Here is a 22,250-nt window from a genome sequence, read left to right on the forward strand (position 1 = left end):
AAATTTGTCCATTTCCTCCTAAAAACAAATGAATGAATTCAAACAACAAGTATTGAACATACACTGTTACTAGGTACTGTTCTAGGTAGTTGGGAGAAATCAATGAAACAACAGGATAAAAGCAAAACAAGACCAAGCAAAGCAACCTTTTCCTTGTCCTCCTGAAACTTATATTCGAATAATGGGAAGCAGGGTGTGGGGAAGACAGAAGATAAACACCATCAGTTAGTAACATATAGCATTTTAATAAGAAATAAATGCAATGGAAAATAAAGTATGGGGAAGTTAGGCCACGTGGTTGGGACACGTAAATAAGCCAATTAATTCAGAAATGATTTACATAGTTCCCAACTATGTAAAGCAATATCATTAAAAACTAGTTCAAACTTGAAAATGTAAACACAATCCTGTGTTTAAATAGGCAAATTGAGAATAATTGAATTTACTAATCCCATCAGTTGACACTTGTTGATGACCACTTGGTTAGAAAGTGCTGTTCTAGGGGTTGTGAGTATAAGGGAGATATAGTGCAGATTCACTCTTAAGCTGTTCAGAGACTGGGGGACAGGATATTGTAATTACTTATTGCCTCTTAAAAATAATCATCCAGAAGCATAGCCCTTTAAAAGAGTAACCATTTTTTTTTTTTTTATCTCTTGTGATTCTGCAAGTTGACAGAGCTTAGCTGGTGATGCTTCTGCTTCTCCCAGTGTTGGCAGGAGCTGCAGCCCTCTGAGGACTTGACTGGCCCAGACTGTCAGAGGTGGCTCACTCAATTACCTATGATTTGGTGGGGGAAGGCTGGAAAGCTCATGTCGGCAATGAATTTGGTACTAGATCATTTGGGTCTGTTTTCTCCAGGTGTCAGAGACTCTTGCTCTCCACATGACCTCTCCACACGGTCTCTGCACATGGTTTCTCCAGCAGGTAGTGAGACATTTACTTGGAGGCTCAGTGGTACACAAACTGCTAAAGAACTTAGATCTTCCCAAGAGTTAGGTTCAGAACTTACAGAGGGTCATTTCCTATATATTCTATTGGTTAAAGGGAGTCTCACACCAGACCAGTTCATATTCAGGGAGGTTATCTCACAAGGAGAAAGTTATGGGTTGCACAGATTATTTGAAGCCATTTTTGGAAGATGGTGATCCCAAACGACAGTGTTTACAATATACACAAGGTACTGTGGAAACACTGAAGAAGGTAATCTATCAATCTGGGTGCATTCAGGTGAGGCTTCCAAGAACAAAAGGATGCTGAGCTAGACATTTTTTAAAAAAATCAGAATTAACCAGTCAATGAGGAACAGGATATGCCAGGAAGAGAGAGAGCGTGACACATATATAGAATATGGTATCAGAAGAGAATGTGGTGTGTCTAGAAAACTTCCAGTCATGTAATATGAGAGTGAAGTGTAAATCCTTTCAATAAATGCTGATAAAGAGGGCTGCATAGGACAAAGCTTTGAATTGGGGGTATTTTATAAAATAAGGACAATACTCTCATAGAGAGTTGGTCTGAGCACTAAATTATATCAAGTATCCTGTATGTATGAACTAAGGAGATATATATATACACACACACACACATATATACACACTAGTGATATTAACATTTTTTGTCATGATGAAGGGTTTTAACTTCAAACTGAAGCGAATAAGAAGCCAATAAAGAATAAGATTTGCATTTTACAAAGACTCCTTTGTGCAGAGTCCAGAGAATTTATGAGAAAGGTAGATGCTGAAGAAAGAATAATCAATTTGATGACTTTCTAGGTCAACAGAAAAGACATACAAAAGGCAGAGGCTGTGGAAAGGAATTTGAGAAAAACTAGAAATTGTAAGTTAAACACACAATTTGTTTTAGTTTCCTTTTTTTCCTAATGTAGTAGACTCATTTAATAATCCATTCATTATTGCAATATGTATATTTATAATTTTAGGATCACTCACAGTTCAGGCACTGGGTTAGAAACTGTGGATACAGTTTCTAGTGGTGAGATACAATCTTTACATTCATGAAGTTCACAGTTTTCTTACAAAGATTGCAATATTAATGATAATTACAATGGAATATGACAAGTACTTGCTTGATGTAGGCTCATAGGAGTCTCATTACACCCAGATGGTAAATGTCTGTGAGGATTTTTACAATAAAGTTTACTTGAGACATGAAAGGTAGCAGGAGAAAATTTTAGAAAGATAAAGTCATCATCTAGCAGGACAAGGCAGGGACAAAAACAAGAGTTAGAAATGAGGAGCAATAGGCCAGCGGAGGAAGAGCACAATATAGAACTGGAGATGTGAGAGGGCTTGTTAAAATGAGGAGCTGGATATAGCATAGCATCATTATGGCCAGAGCTTATCATACAATGAAGAGAAGGGGAGAGATGATATTTATGAGAAAAATAACTGGAAAATTATCAACAGCTGAAATCAATAAGCACAAATGTCATTTACAATTCCTGAAATCATACTCTGCATGTTTTAAATCCATGAAGCTCAGAATAATCATAGAAGCTTAAAGATAAAGAAAAGTAGGCAAAGCTGTTACAAATTTACACTGTGCAATAATTAATACTAATTTTATGAACAGTATTTTATATTCACTTGCTATTTCCATAGCAATGTGCAAATAGAGCTGAGATGTATAAGGCATGAATCTTACCCTCAAAAAACTTTCAGGTCCAACTTCCCTCAGGAAGTTCCTTGACCATCCACTGCATTTAATTACATTCTGATTTGTGTTTAACAAATTGCCTAACAAATAATATTGTCAATAGAAACTGTTACATATTACTATTATTATTAATAAAGATAGATCACAGATCTTTCAGGGCAAGAGCAGATGCAATTGATAGGCCATTTATCCACACTCCTGAAATTCAGTTCTACTCTCATTCTAGAGAACAGATTTGATTAAGAGCTTGACCAGGTCAGGACAGTGGCATGCATAAACAGCAAAGGATGTTTTGGTTTTATCTAGGCTTAACCTTAGCAGCTCAGTGTAGACAGAAATCTCATAGTTTTTCAATATAGCAGTATTCTTTACCTGAGCACCAGTGAAGAAATCATGTGCAAAATTATATATGCTCATAAGTGTACATATGTACAGGTGTGAATTTTGTAGGAAGAGAGGGTATATGTAAATATAAGTATATGGTGGTGGGGGAGTAGATTTCGTTAGGTTCTCAAATCCAAACAATGTAAAATCCCTGCCCTAAGGTGATGATCAGCCTTAGAACTGCCCTGTTTCTAAGCCTTTCAGAGGAACATGTCAGGGTTCATTAAGCACTCCAGGACTACCCCTCTGCCTAGAGCTAGAGGAGAAACAAATCTTCCTAAGTCAAGGGTTGTATTGCATTCTACTAAAGCCTTGTTGAATGTTACCCTCCAGTAACTAACCATCATCTTTAAGTATTTCTCGGCATTTCAGTTAAAATTAAACTAACAGAGAGTGGTTGGCAGGATGGCAAACTAAGAGGCCTCAGGCCCTGATTACCCCCTTGGAGGCACTGAGTTAACAATATACAGGCTGGAATCCCTTTTTAAGAGCTCTATTGACCAGTTAAGAAGTGACAGCACCCAAACGAATGCAATGCAAAACCTGTACATATATATGTATGTATGGTTTTTACTATGATATATATAAAATAGTAAAGTTCAGAGAATTTTGCATGCCCACATCCTTCTTTTGACTCAGGGTAGCATAGTCCATACTGGAGGAAACGGTCCATACAGAGGCTCTTCTTTTACAATAGCAACAAAAGTGTGAAATGTGAGTCAGATATTCTGGTTTGTCTTGGAGCTTCCTGAAGTATTGTGAATGGTAGCAGAGTTTGGAAACCACTAAAAAAAAAAAGAGGCAAGCAGTTTGGCATGTTAGAGCTTCAAAGCTGCAGAGATTCTGCAGTTCTATAAGCAGATGCTAGAAGGAGCAGGAGATTATGAGCTCCTGAGGGGAAAAAAAAATGCACAAGCTGCTTAGAAAATTTGAGAAAACTGAAGGCACAAAAAATCCTCAGAAAAGTTTTGAGAGATCCTAAAACTTATAGCTAGGTTCATTGATGAAAGCCATTCTTTCCACAAATCCAGTACATAATGGCTGGGACAGGTAAATGTTTTCTCAAATGCCTAACTCTCAAGGAAATATCACAAGACATGCAAAGAACCAAGGAAATGTAACTTGATAAAATGTACAAAACAAAACCTTGGATATAGACTCCAAAGAAAGGCAGATAACTGAACTTTCTGACAAATAATTCAAAATGACTGTTTTAAATACGGTCAGTGAGCTTAAAAAGAACACAGAGAGATGAGTAAACAAAATCCTGAAAATCAGGTATGAACATTATTGTAAATAGTGAATATTGAAAATTATGTATGAACATCAGGGAAAAATAGAAACTATAGAAAAGAATCATATAGAAAAATACAATAACTGAATTGCTGAGTTGAAAAATTATTTATAGAGACTTAACAGAAAACTTGATTGGGCAGATAAAAAGATCAGTAAACTTGAAGACAGATCATTTGAAATCATTGAGTTAGCAGAGGAAAAAAAAGGAATGAAAAAAAATGAACAGAACTTAAGGAACTTATAGGGCACCATCAATCAGACCAATATACAAATTATGGGAGTTCAAGAAGGAGCAGGGAGGGTGGGAGAGAGAGAGACAGAGTTTATTTGAAGAAATAATGACAAAAAAAATTAACAAATCTGAGGAAAGAAATTGACATACATATTCAAGAAACTCAACCAAGTGCAGCCAGGATGAATCCATAGAGAATACACCAAAACCTATTACAACCAAGCTGTTGAAAGTCAAAGAGAGTTGTGTAAGCAGTGAGAGAAGGAAGACTCATCATGTACATGGTAACCTCTATAAGATTATCAGAGAATTTTTCAGCAGAAACCTTACAGGCCAAAGGAAGTATGATAATATTATTCAAAGTGTTGAAAGAAAAAATGGAATCAATTAAGAATACTACAGCCAACAAAATAATTCAAAAATGGAGAGAAATTTAAGATTTTATCACAAAAAGCTGAGGAAATTCATTCTACTGGATCTACCCTACGAGAAAAGCTAAAGAGAGTCCTTCAAATAATGCTAGGTGAAAATGCAAACTTCAGTAAAGATAAATACATGGCTAAATGTAGTAACCTGTATTATTATAATTTTGGTGCACAAATTTACTTTTAATTCTTATATAAAATTTAAATGACAAAAACATAAAAACAAATATCTGTTAATGGATATAAAATACATAAAGATGTATCTTGGGGCATCAATAATATAAAAGTGGAGATAAGGAGTAGAGTAAGTTGTGTTAGTTTAAAATAAAATGTTATAATTTAACATGTTATATATAAAATTTTATGTATATATGGAAATATAGAATATAGAATATATTAACATAATATATAACATTTATAGAAAGTTATAATATGTTACAACTTTAATGTTTTGTTCAATTGCAACAGTAACAATGTACACAAAAGGAAATGAGAGGAAAATCAAAGCGTGCCATTACCAAAAGTCAACAAAAGGCAAAGAAAAGCAGTAAGAGAGGAAAGGAGAAGTAAAAGAGCTGCAAGACATACAGAAAACAATTAACAAAATGGCAATAATATATTCTTCCCTAAATCAGCAATTACTTTAAATGTAAATGGATTAAACTCCCTGATCAAAAGATAAAATTTGGTGAATGGATTTTAAAAAATCAGAATCAAACTATACGCTGTCTACAAGAGACTAACATTAGATGTTAAGGACACACAGGGGCAGAAAGAAAGATTAAAAACATATTCTATGCAAGTGAAAACTAAAAAAGAGTAGAGGTGCTATACTAATGTCAAAAAAGGAAACTTTAAAACAAAAATTGTTAGGAGAGATAACAATATCACATAAATGATAAAAGGGTCCATTTACCAAGAAAATATATAATATTTTATAAATATTCATGCACCCAATATTCGAGTTCCAAGTAGATGAAGCAAACATTGGCAGAATTGAAGGGAGGAACATTAGCAGCACAATAATAGTAGGAGACTTCAATACCCCACTTTTAATAATGAATAGAATGACAACAAAACAAAAGATGAATAAGGAAATAGAGGACTTGAGCAATACTATAAGCTAATTGGACCCAAAATATATATAAATAACACTCCAGTCATTCTTCTCAAGTGCACATGGAACATTCTTCTGAATAAACCTCAGGTTATGCTACAAAACAAGTCTTAAAATATTTAAAATGATTGAAATTATGCAAAGAGTCTATCTGATTGAGAAAATAATTTGATTGCATCACTGACAAGTAGGTGAATTTCCAGTATTTATCTTTAACATTCGCTTTCACCTTACTTGTAAACATGAATAAATAAAAAAAAGAACCCACATCCATGTTGAAGTACACTTGATTGTCAATTGCAGTCATCTTGATTGCCATTGCCTACAAATATAGTAGTTGGGCAAAAATCAATGAGAGTATTCTGAAAGAATCAATTAGATATATGAAATTTATAATAGAGTATTGAAAATTTTATAATTCATAAACTGTATTAGAAATCTTGTATATCAATACAATTATAATATTGCACCTCTGCTTTATGGAAACTGGTTATTAAACATTTATCAGCATAGAACTGATATTACCATTTGTCTGTTTCCTGTAGGTTCCTAACATTATTTTCTTAAGTCTGTTTCTGGTAACTCTACTAGCTGGGTTATATGTGTATCTCTTTGTATTGTCTGTTTTTCTAAAATCTGTTATTCTAAAATCTGTGTTTTTTTTTCCTCTTTATCCCGTTTCTTGGTATGCCTTGTAATTTTCTATAAAATTAAAATTAAATTTTAATTTTAAATTAAATTCTGGACACTGTGTATGAAAAATAGTAGGGTGATAATAGAGAGGATCTTGGGAATGTTATCTGCCTCTGAGAGAATTTCCCATCTTCCAGCAGAAAAGAGGGCACAGATCATCTGAATTAAATTAAGTGTTGAACTTACTTGATGTTGGATTTTATTCTTATAATAAGTTTTTTTCTCCATGTTTCCTTTCTCCATATGTTTCCCTCCACTTATAAGGTCTAACCTAATGGTGGTCCCAACTGAGAGCCAGGATTTCTCATAAAAGCTGTTCCTTCCTGATGGTCCTTGGCTTTTCAGTTTAGAACTGAGAGTACAGCAAACACTACTGAATTTTTTTCAATAGTTTTCTGCTTGTCTCATTTGCCTTTGCTCTTGGCAATTTAAGAATATGCAAAGTCTCAAAGGCAAAGCCATAGCATGGTCTCATTTCTCTGCTACTACCTTCTCTCTGAAATATTGACTACATACATCATTGCTAACATCTTCAATCTGAAATCCATTTTTTTTTAAGAGTTTCAAAAGTTCTCTACCTGTTAGCAATGTATGTTCATATTCTCTGTCTCTCTTTTCACACCAAAATTGGTGTTTTCCTCTAGGGAAAAAGCTGCTTACAGAATGTTAGTTCACATTTCTCTGATGTCCTTCCCTCAGGGATCTTGGGCTCTCAAAGCCTAGTTACCTTTCAGCTGTCTGATGCCTTTAAATAGATTTTAATCATACATATTTCAAAATTAGCTTTTCTGGTTATTCTCAGTACTGTCAGTGAGAATATTGGTCGGTTCTAGTCTATTCCATGATGACTGTATCTACATGCTTGTTAGATGATTTTATAAGCCTACCTCCCTGTACCAGGAAAAAGTTCTCTCCTAGATTCTCTCATAGCATTCTGTGTATAATTTTATAAAAATAATTAGCACTTTGAATGATAAAGTCTTATGTTCTTGTCCATCTGTACTATAATACTAGACCATGAGCTTCTAGAAATTAAATACTATCTCATTTTTCTTTCTGTTCCTATTACATTGCACGTGATTGCTGCTGAATAAATGATTATTTAATAAATAATTAAAAAGTGTGCAAATAGATCTGTAGATTTCTGGACAAAACAGCAAATTATTTATCTGACAGATATTCCAAAGTTTGTTTCCCTCTATGTTTGTGTTTAAAACATTTCCCTCAACTTCTTTTAGTACTTGTACAGCTTTTTAAAAAAGATTTAAATGTTTGAGCCATCTGGAATTTATTTTGCTGTACAAATAAAGTGGGTTATAATTATGCTTCTTTAATTGTTTTTTATCTTAGAAAAAAAAGCAATGGTGTCAAAAGTAAGGGCAATTTACTTTTATTTTTATAGACCAACCGTGTTATTACTCCATTTGCTAGGATAACATGTTTTTCAACAAAAGCAATATTTTTGAACTTGTAAACCTATAATGAATTAGTTATTAGACAAATTTATATTTCTCTCCTGATATTTTAGTATCCTTAGATATTATTTATTCACTTTGTTCTATTAGATATTAAATTATATAAATGGTGTGAATAAATGGTAGTTAATATACAGTAAAGAACGTTTTCACATATTTAATCCTCATTAGATTTTGACTATTCTCTCTATGAAGCCTTCCCAGATTCCTTAGGGGACACTTAGTCACTATTTTTCCTGGTTCCATGGTCCTTTCTTTGTGGCTCTTTTGCGTTCCTTAAAAATTTGCATTAAATTTATCTGTTTAAAATTAAAATGTTATCCCTATTTCAACTACCTTTTTTATTCAAAAATCTTAATTTATTTTTCTTTGAAGCACTTATACTTAAATTATATTCCCCTGCCTGAACACACACAGAGACACACACACATACATACACACACACACACACACACACACACACACACACACACACACACACTAGCAGGAGAAACTTCCTTATAGTAGACATTTCTCTCTGTTTGGTTCACTATTGTATCCCCAGCACCTAGAGCGGTACCTGGCACATAGACTATGCTGAATGACCGTATGCTTCCTGCATTAACTTGTGAGCTCACTGAAGACAGACATAGTGGTCTAAGTCTTTATATCCCAGTTCTTACTACAATATCTACTAAAGTAGATGCTAAATCAATTTTCTAATAAGTGATAACTCATTCTTTTATAAAACTAGAGACGTTATTGTTATTCACATTCAAAGATAATCATACTTATGTTTTTTACTTATTGTTTAGCAAATAATTCTTAAAATATAATGGGTATAAAATAACATGTTTAAAATTTACTTCATTGATTACTTGAATATGTATTTATTTATTGAATTTTACAAACCAGTAATCATGTAGACAGATTTATATTTTTCTTCTGATACATTTAGAATTCTAATGTATTGTCTATTCACTTTGCTTTATTAAATATTATAATTATATAGATTATATGAAAAAGACTTCTTTTCATGTATTAAGTATATACCCTATGGCAGACTTTGTATTAAGAATAGGGGAGACAAAGCTGAATAATATTTAGTACCTGTCTTCAAGGTCCTAAATGACACCTAACATTTACATAATATTTTCAGTATGTCAGGCATTATTATGAGAAATTTATACATATTTAATCATTTCATTCTCATAAGAATCTCATGATAAAGGTGCTAATATTATGTCCGTTCTGATGGTGAGGAAACCAAAGCAGAGAGTGGTTAGTAATGCAGTTTGTCGTTAGACTCTGTGTTCAGTGTCTAGCCAAAGTCTGGAGGCTGTGTCCAAGCCTTTCTATGAAAAACAGCTTTTTAGAAAAAATTTTTCTCAACTCCCTGTTTGTTCCCCTTACTATAGGCTCCAATATTTTGGTCTTTTTTCTCAGAACTGCCTTAAGGTTTATCTTTAAAACATGTTTTGAGAAAAGTGCTGTTTTTTTCTTACTTTCACTTTCCCTGTTTCCCTTAAGACAAACATATTATTGTAATTGACCAGATCTCCTGAATATTATGTGAAAAACAAGGGCTTATAAAAATAACACAAGAGAAAAAAATTCCAAAAACTGTTAAATTTCTTGCAGTAGTGATTTCTGGCATTCATATAACCCTAGTTGTTTATAACTTACTTTCAATAAGTTGTGGCACGCTCTTCATAACTACCTAAACAATTTTTTCTACAAAGAATATTGTCTTCTTGGGGAAGCTAGAAAATATGTAATATGATGGATGTCCTGGCAGTCTGTCCTAAAGGAATAGCAGATAGTAAGCATTATCTGTTATAGTAGTAAATTATTTCAACACATTTTTAACAAAGAAATTATTTAGAAATAAATAATTCTGGTTGATTGAAAGTAAACCATATGCTGTTTACATGTGTTGGCATTTATCCAGTATCCCTGAAGCTAAGAGTGAATTTTCTTTCAAAAAAAGAAAGCTATTTACTAATTAGATAATAATGAACATAATGAAAGCAGGTACTATAACTTTTGGAATTATGAGAATGCATCTTCAGAGCAAGCTTTGGAAAGAGGATCATGAGGGGAAAAATTATCTGCATATATTGTGAAGTAGGTACATATGTATCCTGGAGCTGCATTCCAAGGCATACATTAAGCAAAAATTTAACAACATTTTTTACTATGATAGAAATGAAAAAAATGCAAATCAGAATGTATTTTAAAATGCCCTATTTTATATGAACGATTCATTGTAAATACATGCATTATGTGCAATAATGAGATTCTAGTTAATAAAAGCTTTTCAAACTCATTAGGGTGAAAAACAAGAAGTAACTAAATCTAGCCCCTATGATTTTGCTAGAAGGCCAATGTGGCATTAAATCTAACTGACATATAGATCCCCACACTTCTGAGTGACAGAGACATCCATAAAGTCCTGTTCTTTCTCGGCACTTGAAAGAGTAGATGTAGATAATATAGATTCTATTGCTTCAGCCACAAAGGAGAATAATTACAGCCAGTGGGGGAAGGGTGGTGTTCAGGAATAGATGCTCCTCACATAAAAGGTTGATAAATGGAAAAGATTATAGAGAAATTAAGACGTAAAAACGACAGTTCGGATGACTACCTGGGTGAAATCCTGACCCACGGTGATTGAGTAAACTGAACCTCTGTTCCTCAGAGGGGAAAACTTTTTCTGCCCCGTATCTTTCCTTCCAATGAAAAGAATGTACTCGTTTGAATCACAGTAATGTTTCTGAAGAAAAACGAATGTTCAGTGTTCAAAACAGTTAGAACTATTAAAATGTATTATCAACTATTTAAAATATATAATAATGTATGTGTTCGCTATTTTCCAAAAAATTTAACTGCCATGTTTGAAAATAATATATAAAATCTGCCCTCGTACAATATGACTTAATACTAGATTTTCTCTGCTCTGGCACAGGCACTCAAATTCCACTTATAATTATTTTTCTAAATGATTAGCACTTATTGTGATTATTCTCTGGCTAATATATGTATGCAAAATGTGGCTGCAGGATTTGCTTTTGTTAGCATATCCCCTCCCCCACTCTGAAACCTCAAGGCTCCAGACGTTGGTGCTGGAGAGAGAAAATGGATGTGTGAGTGTGTGTGTGTGTGTGTGTGTGTGTGTGTGTCTGCATGCGTGTGTAACTGTATCTAACCTTCAAGTTGATACAATGGTGATGATATGCAAACAAAAAAAATGATAAATTTTCTCCTTGATAGTGCCATTCTTAACTCATTTTAATCCTTTTGAAAAATCTTAAAGTAAGCAAAATGCTTTTAATGTAAATGAGGGTAGTGTTTTAACAAAGCTACACAGAGCATTTAAACTGGAAATTTATTAAAACTAAAAATGGCACTTTTATTAAATAACTCTGTGATCTTCCAGCCATGTTCTTAACCAGTGATCTCCCTGTAGCAAAATGCACAGATAATCAACAACCCAGTCTGACAGTAAACTTGTTGGGAGATTAAATCCTTAAAGGAAGGAGCCCATAGCCCTGGAGGAAGACTGAGTGCACGTTTCCCTGAGTCTTTGAAGGCTCATCTCAGTAGTCCCACTGCTAGAATGTGCTCCGTTGTCATAGCAACACCATCTCCTGCTTCATACAGGAAAGATTAGCTCTTACTGTGCAGAGGAGAGAATTTAGGGGAAGTCAGACTAATCCCTGGGTGCACTTCGAGAGAAAGGTTGGAACTCGCCTGAGGGATGCTGGATCTGCAATGATAGAATTGGCCTGCCACAGACACTGGTATTTAAGTTGAAGAGCAGAATTCACAGTAAGTGTCAGCTCCTCTAGAGTAGAATATTGATGAATGAGGTTTGTCTAAGTCTTGTTGAAGACTGTCCCATGCAGCAGTAAAATGACAGGAGAAGACTCTGATAAATGCCAATGTTTTCCTAGTTCAGTTGTTATTTAAAGGGTTGACCAAATCAGAAACTTGAGGAAAAATTTTAGGTACTTTTGAAATGTCCATCTAAAATCTCAGAAGCATGCTAAAATGAGATAAGCAAAAAAAAAAAAATGTATTTTATGCTTTTGGCACTTAATTTATTTACCCTAGATTGTTGTGCATTTAAACCTAAAATTCCATAAAGAGAGAGAAAAATATTCATGAAAAAATCTGTATGTGTAAGCAAGTTGTGTTTCTTCAACACCAAAAGTGATAAAATTTCATTTTAGGATTATAAATGTCCTTTTTACAATTATGCATACATATTTTTAAAATCCATTTAGAAATACACAAGTGGTGTGGTTTTTTGGTCATAATACGATGAAAAGGCATTTTTGAGGGAAGAGCAATTAATATAGCTATTCTATTTGGTGCTGGTACTTCAACTTTTCAGCATAAGGCATGTACAATATATATACCTTTCAGGATTTTTTGTTCATTGCCTCAAATGAATTTTGTTCTGGAGGGATGTCTGTGTCTATGTGGGCTTGTTTGTTTTCTTTTCCTCTTTGGTTTGTACTTACACAATTCCTTCCACAATTCTTATGAAGCATATGTGTTTTAGCTTAGAAGCTAGAAGCCTTGTAGTGGATTTTAAATATTTGATATTAGTATCAATTGTGGAGATGTCTAGTCTTTTAAAAATTTAATTACCTAAAAGAACACTTTAATTCACAAATAAAAAGAATTTTTCAAAAATATGTAGATTTTACATATATTAATATATGACCCTGTGTTTACTACTGTCAATGTGTATTCCTCTGAATGTATTTATTTTGTATTTAAAATATGATGAAAATTATATCAGTCTATATTCATGATACATGATTTTTTTAATTGTTTCCATCATGTCTATATATTTATAACATGTGTTTAGAAACTGGTTTTGTTTCCCCTGTGTAAAATCCTACTTCTAATGTACTACATACTACAAATAACATTACAGTCTATGCTAAATATAGCTATTATCATAAAACACTTAATTGCCAATTGAAGTGTGCTGTTTTAATTTCTTAGAATAGAGAGACTTGGGTGTTGCTGCAAATAGAGAGCACAGATCAAACATGCACTCCTTTTCCCTGAAACTCAATGCTAGAATAGACCATAGGTCCTAGAGTTGAACAGGCAGATTAAAATGTTAGATAAAATTATTCTTTTCATATGTTAGGAAGTATACACAAAACCAGAAGGGTCATACTTCGCTTAATAGCATTTAGGTTGTAACTGTGCAGACCCTAGCACTGTTAAGAAAATGGACACAAAGCAGGAAGTCAGGGAGCCCCTCTCAATAAATGATCAATAAATTGTTCCAACAACCTCTTTTTGGAGATTTCTATTGATTGTTCAAGATAAGATCCTTAAAAATTACAAAAGGAAAGAGGCAATTGTGTTCCTTTTGTCCTCCACAGAAAACAAACTATAATCTCTTATCTTTCTTCATTGACTTTGGGTAGCAAGGAGAGAAACCAATGACTTTATTTTAGGAAGAGTGAAACTTAGAGGGTCACTGCATGATGCAGGGAGAAAGGGAGCAGAATTAACAAAACAGGAGTAGGAAAGAAAAGAATAGCTGAGAAAAAAATGGGCACCATTTATTGAGATAACAAAGTATAGATAGATGTTTGATCGATAGATAGATAGATATAGATAGATAGATAGATAGATAGATAGATAGATAGATAGATAGATAGATAAAATAATAAATTTTAAAAATGGTCAGGGACTTAGTCAATTTACTACCTTAACCAAAGTTTTTCTAGTGGTATTCCTAACCAGGTAAAAGAAACTTTTATGTTTCTTAGAGTTATCCATTTTGTGTCTTCTGTGCTTATGTCTTTTGAAAATATAGTAGTGACTGACTTAGACAAAAATGCTGACCATAAACTGAAGACCACCAGGGATATGTAATCTCTCTTAGGCAAGTTTGGTTTGGCTCCTTCTGCTCTTCTAAGGTATTGCTTAGTGAGGACCAGGTCATCCTCCACCGCCAGATTCTCTCTTGAAAGGCGATGCTTCAGGAATCTAGGAAAGAAGTTGTTCTATTCTGAACAGGTGTCAGAGTTTGAAATGGCATCTGGAAAGTCCAGGAGTCATTTTAAGAGTAAAAATCTTCAGGTCACCAAGGTCTTCTGAAAGCTCTGGAATTCGTAGGTGATATGGAAATAGTCTGAATTTTTGTATGGGAATCCAGAATACAAAAAAGGGCAAGAGGAAGGAAGGGAAAGGAAATTTACAACAGAAAACTCTGGTAGGGAACACTCAACAAACACACACATGAGGCATTTATATATATATATATATATATATATATATATATATATATATATATTCATAATGGTCAGTTACATAAACTGAGGATATTTCTAAAACTACCTGGTGGTTGATGTGTGTATTTTAAAAGATATTGAAAATAAAAATATTGCTCAACACAAGAAATAATATGAACATTTTTGTATTTGCCTTTAAAAATAAGATTAGTGGTTCATTTGTCCATATTTGATTCAATACTATGACACATTGTTAAGCCAGAAGGGCCACTTTAGAGAACTATCAAATAGCAACAATTTCTCTTTTCTTTCTTAAATTTTGTGATTTATCCTGCCATAAAAATCTTTTGTCTATATGCTGTAAGTTCGACTTCACATGTCTCAGGAAAATTATGTAAGATGCTAAATTTATTTGTTTTCTTAAAGTCACATATAAGCAAATGGATAGCATGATGTATGGGGAAGATAGCCAGAGCAGTTGTTGAAATTAGGTTGTGTAGAAAGAAAGGAATGTCAGTCTGGGATATGTACTTTTGATGATACATACTTTTGAGGGCAGATAAGGTCAGTGGGCATTTGTGAACTAGGAATGAGAAGCAGAAGCAGTGCTCTGTTAGGATGTATTCTTCAAATGTTGAGTAAGATGAATAGATGGTAAGGGTAATAGTTGGGGAAGGCAATTACGACTAAGAGCCTAAACTAGCATAGAAACACTAGAAATAAAAAGTAGAAAATAAATGGAAAGAAATCTTAGGCATATAATCTATGGAATTTCATTTATTAATTTATTCAACCAAGATTTATTTGGCAGACCAGGCTCACAGCATGCAGTGGCTCATGCCTGTAAGTTCAGCACTTTGAGAGACTGTTGCAGAAGGATCACTTGAGACCAGGAGTTCAAGAAGAGCCTGGTCAACAGAGTGAGACTCTGTCTCAAAAAAAAGAAAAGAAAAGAAAGAAAGAAAAAAAAAATTAAATACAAGGTAAAGAGATTCATTTGGCTTCATCCAAATAACAAATGAAAAGATAAATGATAAGAATGACAAAGAATGACAGAGCAAAATGCTAATGTTCAAGGTTTCATAAAAACAGTCTGGTGAGCATGACTGATAGAAAATTGTATTATCTTTTACTGGGCAGTGTGGTAAAGTAAGCACAGAAGATAGATTCAGCCCATGATTGGGTAGCATTAAAGAAAGAACCTTCAAGCCTGACAATGCATGGGTGTCATTATAGACATAGGGAAGTCAATAGAAAGAGGGATTTCTTTAAAGAGAGTAGTGGTGGTAATGGGAGGCAGAACGAATTTGATTTTAGACATCTTAAGTTTGATCTTTAAGTCTTAAAAAGCAACTATTGCATTTAATTATAATCGTTAACTTACTCATAAGGTAGATAATATATAAACGTCTGTTTTAGGTTTCGTTGTTGCATAATATTCAAAGCATCTTTAGCATTAACTGGAATGTCGTTTCCTCTTTAATATTGGTATATAGCATTTAGAGTATATGAAAACTTGTAATGTATTTTTCACTTAAAGTATATAACTTCTTAGTGTAACCAACAATAATTTGTCTATTATTAGTAACTTTTAATTTGAGAACTTTTAAACTTTTGCTCTTGGCATTAACATATGATAAAATAAATTTGAGACAAAGGAAAAAAGTATATATTCAGCTGAGTTTTGGGAAAAGCATTGTGTAGTACTTATCCAACTACTTAAAGATAAAAGTATTTTATTTTATTTTCATATGGCTAATTGCTATAATTTTATATCATTGTGATCCTGAAATGATCATAATTTTAATAATTACAATAACAACCTCAACAATTAACAGTCGTTTGCTACTTTATAGTTTTTAATTGATGGGGAAATAAAACAGTTGTACTAACAAAAGATCCCTCTCTACCTATTTAAAAGAAAGAAACATAACACAATTTGTTACAGAGTATGTTAAGTGACATAAAAGGGACTATAAAGTCTGAACAGAATTTCACATACATACACAGTAAAGTGAGAAGAATGAGCAGTTACAACTTCTCTATCTTCTTGTTAGATATGGATGCTACTGTCACTGGTTTTTTATTTGTCTCATGAGAGAGGCCCCTAAGCTAATTCTGGAGTTATACATTTACAGTTTCAATGGTCAGAAGTCCCCAGTCTTGAATTGGAAAGTCAAACGTTTGGGCCTTTTATTCAAGACCATGTGTTTTTGAGAAGACACCCTAAAGAGAACACATTGAAGAGGGTATGATGGAGAGGCAAGCGCCTCACCACTTCAAAGAAAACTTACCGTTTAACCCTTACACTGTGCACTCTTTAATTTACATTATCTCATTGAACTATCACAATACTGTAAGACACATGTTACTATTATGTCCCAGATTTGTGAGTGAGGAAACTGATGCTAAGAAAGATCAAGGAATATTTTAAAGTTACATAACTAAAAAGCAGAGACTGATTACAGCTCATTCTTCACCTTACATTGTCATTTCTTATGATGCATTATACAGAGTCATTCCTGTATTCTACAAGAAGAGGCAAAGAAACAATTGTTTTTATTGTTCTCTCTTCGGTACCTAGGTATAACTTTGATCTCTGTAAAAATAAGCAGATTATTGGTCACAGGCTATTATCTCACAAAAACTCATTCTACTCTAGGAAGAGGAAAATTATAAAGATGATTGGAGCTTTAATGGTAAAACTGCTGTCTTAGGAAGCAAAAGATTATCCAACCATCTATATATGCATAAATACATATTTGCATACATACATTAATTCATTTATTTGTCGTTCATTCAATGAGCGTTTAATAAATCAATACTATGGACCTGCTTTTGCCAAAGCACACTGCAAGTACATAAAGAAAATCAGAGGCTTTCTCTCCCTTCAGAGATAATATTACCTTCCTTGATATGGACCAAATACTGGGCTAGCTCCTCTGCAAAGATGAACTTATTTATTTGTAACAATTGTACTGTAATGTAAACCCTACAGCTACTCTTGGTCTCACTACGAGGAAACTAAGGCTCTGAGAGATTATGTCCAAACTTCCCAGCTTGTAAATGACAGAAGAGTTCTGAGTATGTTTTTCTGACTGCAGAGCTCATGGTCCTAACCACAATGTGATTCGACCTATTTTCCAAGTGTGAAAAATATCAGTTAGTACAAGACATAGTGCTGGCAGAAAGGAGAATGTGAGGGCAAGTTGGTGCTGACCGTCTGGAAAGGCTTTAACACATGGAGATAATCAGTTTGTAGAATTGTTTGGTGAATTAAAGGAAATAACTAATATAAAGAAACCTGCTGCACTGGATGCTTAACAACTGAAAGCAGCCACTCACTTTCGTTCATCTGCCAATTTCAGTGTCAGTTACCGGTCACATTTCTATTTCTTTCCTTCCTTCTTTGATTGGTGTTCCAGAAGCACTTAGTCTATGAATGTACATGGTACCTCTCCTACCCTTTACCTAAGTGTTCATATATGATTGAAAATCCACAGATAACTTTTCAACATTTGATCATTCATGTTAATCCACTGGGCTTAATAATTGGGATAGGAATCATGGACATATTCCTCTAAACTTTAGAAAATACCATCGTGTTTTCTGTCACAGTTTTATTCTTTACTTGCAGATAGAAAAGGGCTTGGTGAGAGGGATGTCTTCAGAGTTTTTCATGTGGGAAAGTGAGCTATCATTACTAGCTGGAGAACTTGCCTCTTTGTTTATGTAGCTTTATTCAAAGATTTGATTGAATGGGTTGGGGAGAAGTGTAGGAAAATTAGAGCCAGAGTAAGGAAAAGGCAAAGTGTATCATCAGCTCTTAAAGAGTCAGTGAGGTAAATATCTGAACCAAAACATCAGATTTTACTAAAGTATATTCAAAACTTTGTGATTTATAGAGAAAGTCTTCATTTTTTGCTCCTGAATTCATGCCTGTGTATAATTTTATATTGCTGCCTGAAACTATATTTTTGTAAATAACTTGCATAACTTCATGCAACAGAAAGCTGTTTAAAGCTTATTGCTTAGTGATAGAATCAATTATATCCCATACCTTTTAGTAAAATCTAACTATAACATTATAAACTGTAGCCCTGTATAATAAATACTAAGAATGATAGTCAACATTACAATATGGCTAAATATTGTGATGTGTAGAGCAAACCCAAAGTGTATTTTAAAAGTAGAATAAGAAATTAACTTTGATTGATACTGTCTGTAACTTCCAACTTTGTCTAATATTGGTCACCCCAACTAGTAAAAGATTAACAATTAAAAAGAAAGGAAAGAAGAAGATCGATAATGCTTTTCTCATGCTTTGAAAGAAGTTTAGAAATATAGAAATACCAGAAGCCATGGCTTTATTAAAGAATGCTGCAAATGTGTATTCAGTTCCTAGAAATTGCTTTAAGCATATAAGAAATTTAAGGATGATAACCAAGTGTGTGTGTGGTTTTTTTTTTTTTTTTGGTTTTTTATTTTTTCACTTTAGCTAATAAGGTCCCCAGGGATAACTATTTCCCATATCAGGAAAGAGACATGTGCTTCCCTTCACACCTGCCACATAGAGGATATTAAGGATTTTCTTTGCCTTTAGTTCTTTCCTCTGTTTGCCGTTCTTCACAGTAGGGAATGGTGGGGAAAGGTCCAAGAATGTATTTTTTTTTCACTCAGTTTTTGTTACAACTGCTCAAAGCATTATTCCCAAGTTCTTCTCCTAAGGTTTCTTTTGAGCTGAGAATTTAAACCTTCTACTTTAGCCTTGCTTCTTTTAGACCTCAAGACTTCATTTTCTTAGTGGCTTATCCTATCTTAAAATTTATAGCATCGTTTTTAACATGTCAAGAAAAGTAACAATGCTGGGACTAACATTATTGGTAACTCTCTTATGTTAAATATTTGAGTTCATTGAGTTCAGAGGAAATAGTAATTGAAAGCAAAATGTGTGTTATTGGACCTGCAATAGAAAACTCAATTTATAATCTGGCAAATATTTTAATTATGTTTCTTCATCCCAGAATATTTTTGATGATCAGACAAAATTATCTGGAGCATTACTTGCCAACTTAAATATTCTCTGCACCCATTTCTAATATTTTGGAAAACAAATAGATCTTTTACCAATTTTACAACAAAAGGACACAAATATAAAATGTATTTTTGACCAAATTTATATGAACAATTTTTGCCTGGGATTGCCCTGAATTCTGGGCTGTATCATTGTAACCAGAGCATATCTCACATAGTTCTTTTCATTGTTGATCTTCCATGATATATATATTAGAAACACAAAGAGAGTCCATTAAATGATACAATTGACTCATTTTTCATTGCCCTGCAGAATAGGGAAGTGGAAAGTATACAGACTTTGGCTTAACACACTGTTTCTGTTGGAATCTCAGCCTCACACTTCCATAGTAGTTTCCTCATCCATGTACTAATGGGCTAAGAACCCCTGCCTCACATGTTGTTTTATTTCAAAGTTCAATTGATTAATAAAGTATAGTCATAAAATACACATTTAAAAAAAAATACGTATCCATGATTGAAGCATTTTTCCTCATGAAAATAGCTTCAATCACCTCAAAATAGCTTCTATTTTGAAAATAGCTTCAATCACCTCAAAATAACTTCATCTTCAAAATAGCTTCTATCACCAATATAAGATTAATAAATTATTACAAATTTATTTAAAGTATATAATCATGAAAAAAATCCCTAAAGAACCAAAATGTATAAAGAAAAAGGAAGCGTTCCCCTATTCTTCACTCCCAATCTACTGTGCCCCCAACAATAATCTCCATTAACAGTTTGGTATGCACTTTTTCAAACCAGAAGGATAAATAGATCAATCAATAATTTTTCTTAAAAATATCATCACCAAAATTTTTAACACAGATGATTCTCAACTTGCAATGTGATTGCATCTCAACAAACCTTTTGTAAATTGAAAATATTCTAAATCAAAATGGATTTGATGTGCCCAAAGTACTTAACACCATATATTAGCCTAGCCTACCTTAAACACACTCAGAATACTTACATTAGCCTACAGTTGGATGGAATTATCTAACACAAAGCCTGTTTATAATAAAATGTTGAATATCTCATGCTATTTATTGAATGCTGTGCTTTGGGTGCTCAAAGTATGGTTTCAACTGAATATGTCTTTCTCTCACACCATCATAAAGTCAAAAAATTGCTAAGTTGAACCATTGTAAGTCAGGAACCGTCTGTATATGTTTTTCATTTTTATCATAATTTTGAATCAGTTGTTGGAAAGAACATTTTGCCAATGTTTTCCTGATGTTTTCATTGTGTTTAAACTAGCTGTTACTACAAAAGAACTAACAATTTACAGGCTAAAGAAAAGTGAAATGGAATTGACCACACACTTATTTTTTTGGAACCATTAATTAACTGTAGCAAGGGTTTTGCTGAAATGACAAGTAAATGCACATCTTAACTTTATACAGAAATGGAGGCTAAGCCAAAAAAAGACTTGGTCTTAAAATATTGGTCTGCAAATGTCTGCAGAGCTGAAATGTGTAAATTAGAGATTCATTGAAGTCTGCTAGCCAAAAGTGAAAATGAAAGTGCTTTCAGCTTGCTAATTAATGCTGCATGTGGAATTTGCAGGGGGAAAAAAAAAAAAAAAGAACCACCCAGTCCTATGAGCAAAAGCAGTGGTCTGGTTGTCAAAAGAATTGTGTCTCATTCTATTATTCTACTCAGTGTGGAACCCTCAGTAATAACCCTGTCTTTTGTCCCCAGTGTAATCACTTAAAATTAGGTGATATATTTTCTACCTTGTTATTGTGTGACAGTAAGACAAAAGAAAAGAATATCAAAAATTGATCAAATTTCAGAATAAAATATAACTATAAAATATAGCTGAGATTTTCATTTTCTGATTTCTATATTGTTATATGTTTTACATTTTGCTTTTGTTGATGCATAATACTTTATGTACTTATATGATATATGTAAGTATTTTTACATGCATAAAATGTGTAATGATCAAATCTGCTTATTTGGGGACACACATCACCTTGAGTATTTATCATTTCATCACCTTGAAAAGAATAGCATTTCAAGTTCTCTCTTCTAGCTATTTTGAAATATACAGTACACTATTACTAATTATAGTCACTCTGGTCTGTTATCAAACATTAGAACTTATTTTTCTATCTAAACTGTAAGTTTATACCCATTCATCCACCTCTGTTCATTTCCCCACTCATCCTCACACACTTACCCACCTCTAATATCTATCACTCTATTCTCTATCACCATGATATCAAGTTTTTAGTTCCTACATCTGAGTGAGAACACGTGGTATTTATCTTTCTATACCTGGGTTCTTTCACTTAACATAATGACCTCCAGTTCCACCCAAGTTGCTGCAAATGACATGATTTCAATCTTTGTTATGGCCAAATCGTATTCTATTATGTATATGTACCACATTTTCTTTGCACATTTGTTTACTAATGGACACTTAGACTGATTCCTTATTTTTGCTGTTTTGAATAGTGCTACAATAAACATGCTAGTGTAGGTATCCTTTGGATATACTGATTTCCTTTGGATAGATATCCAGTAGTAGGATTTCTGGATCATATGGTAGTTCTATCTTTAGTTTTTCGAGAAACTCTATGCTGTTTTTCATAGTGCTTGTACTAATTTACA

The 22,250-nt window shown here is 33.3% G+C and overlaps 1 protein-coding gene across 11 annotated transcripts in view; it reads left to right on the forward strand.

Moving 5' to 3' along the window:
- NOL4 (nucleolar protein 4) overlaps window positions 1-22,250 on the forward strand; it is a 356,765-nt gene that overhangs the window by 153,171 nt on the left and 181,344 nt on the right. The window contains exon 1 of one of the 11 annotated variants that reach the window (XM_074383630.1): window positions 9,312-12,111. The exons of 9 other annotated variants lie outside the window; for them this stretch is intronic. The gene's annotated coding sequence lies outside the window, so the exon portion shown is untranslated. Of the gene's footprint in view, window positions 1-9,311; window positions 12,112-22,250 lie in introns of those variants that run through there. One more of the 11 variants, XM_074383631.1, reaches the window with a different exon arrangement.

This window comes from Saimiri boliviensis, chromosome 13 (assembly GCF_048565385.1).
Source record: "Saimiri boliviensis isolate mSaiBol1 chromosome 13, mSaiBol1.pri, whole genome shotgun sequence".
Classification (NCBI taxonomy): Eukaryota; Metazoa; Chordata; class Mammalia; order Primates; family Cebidae; genus Saimiri; species Saimiri boliviensis.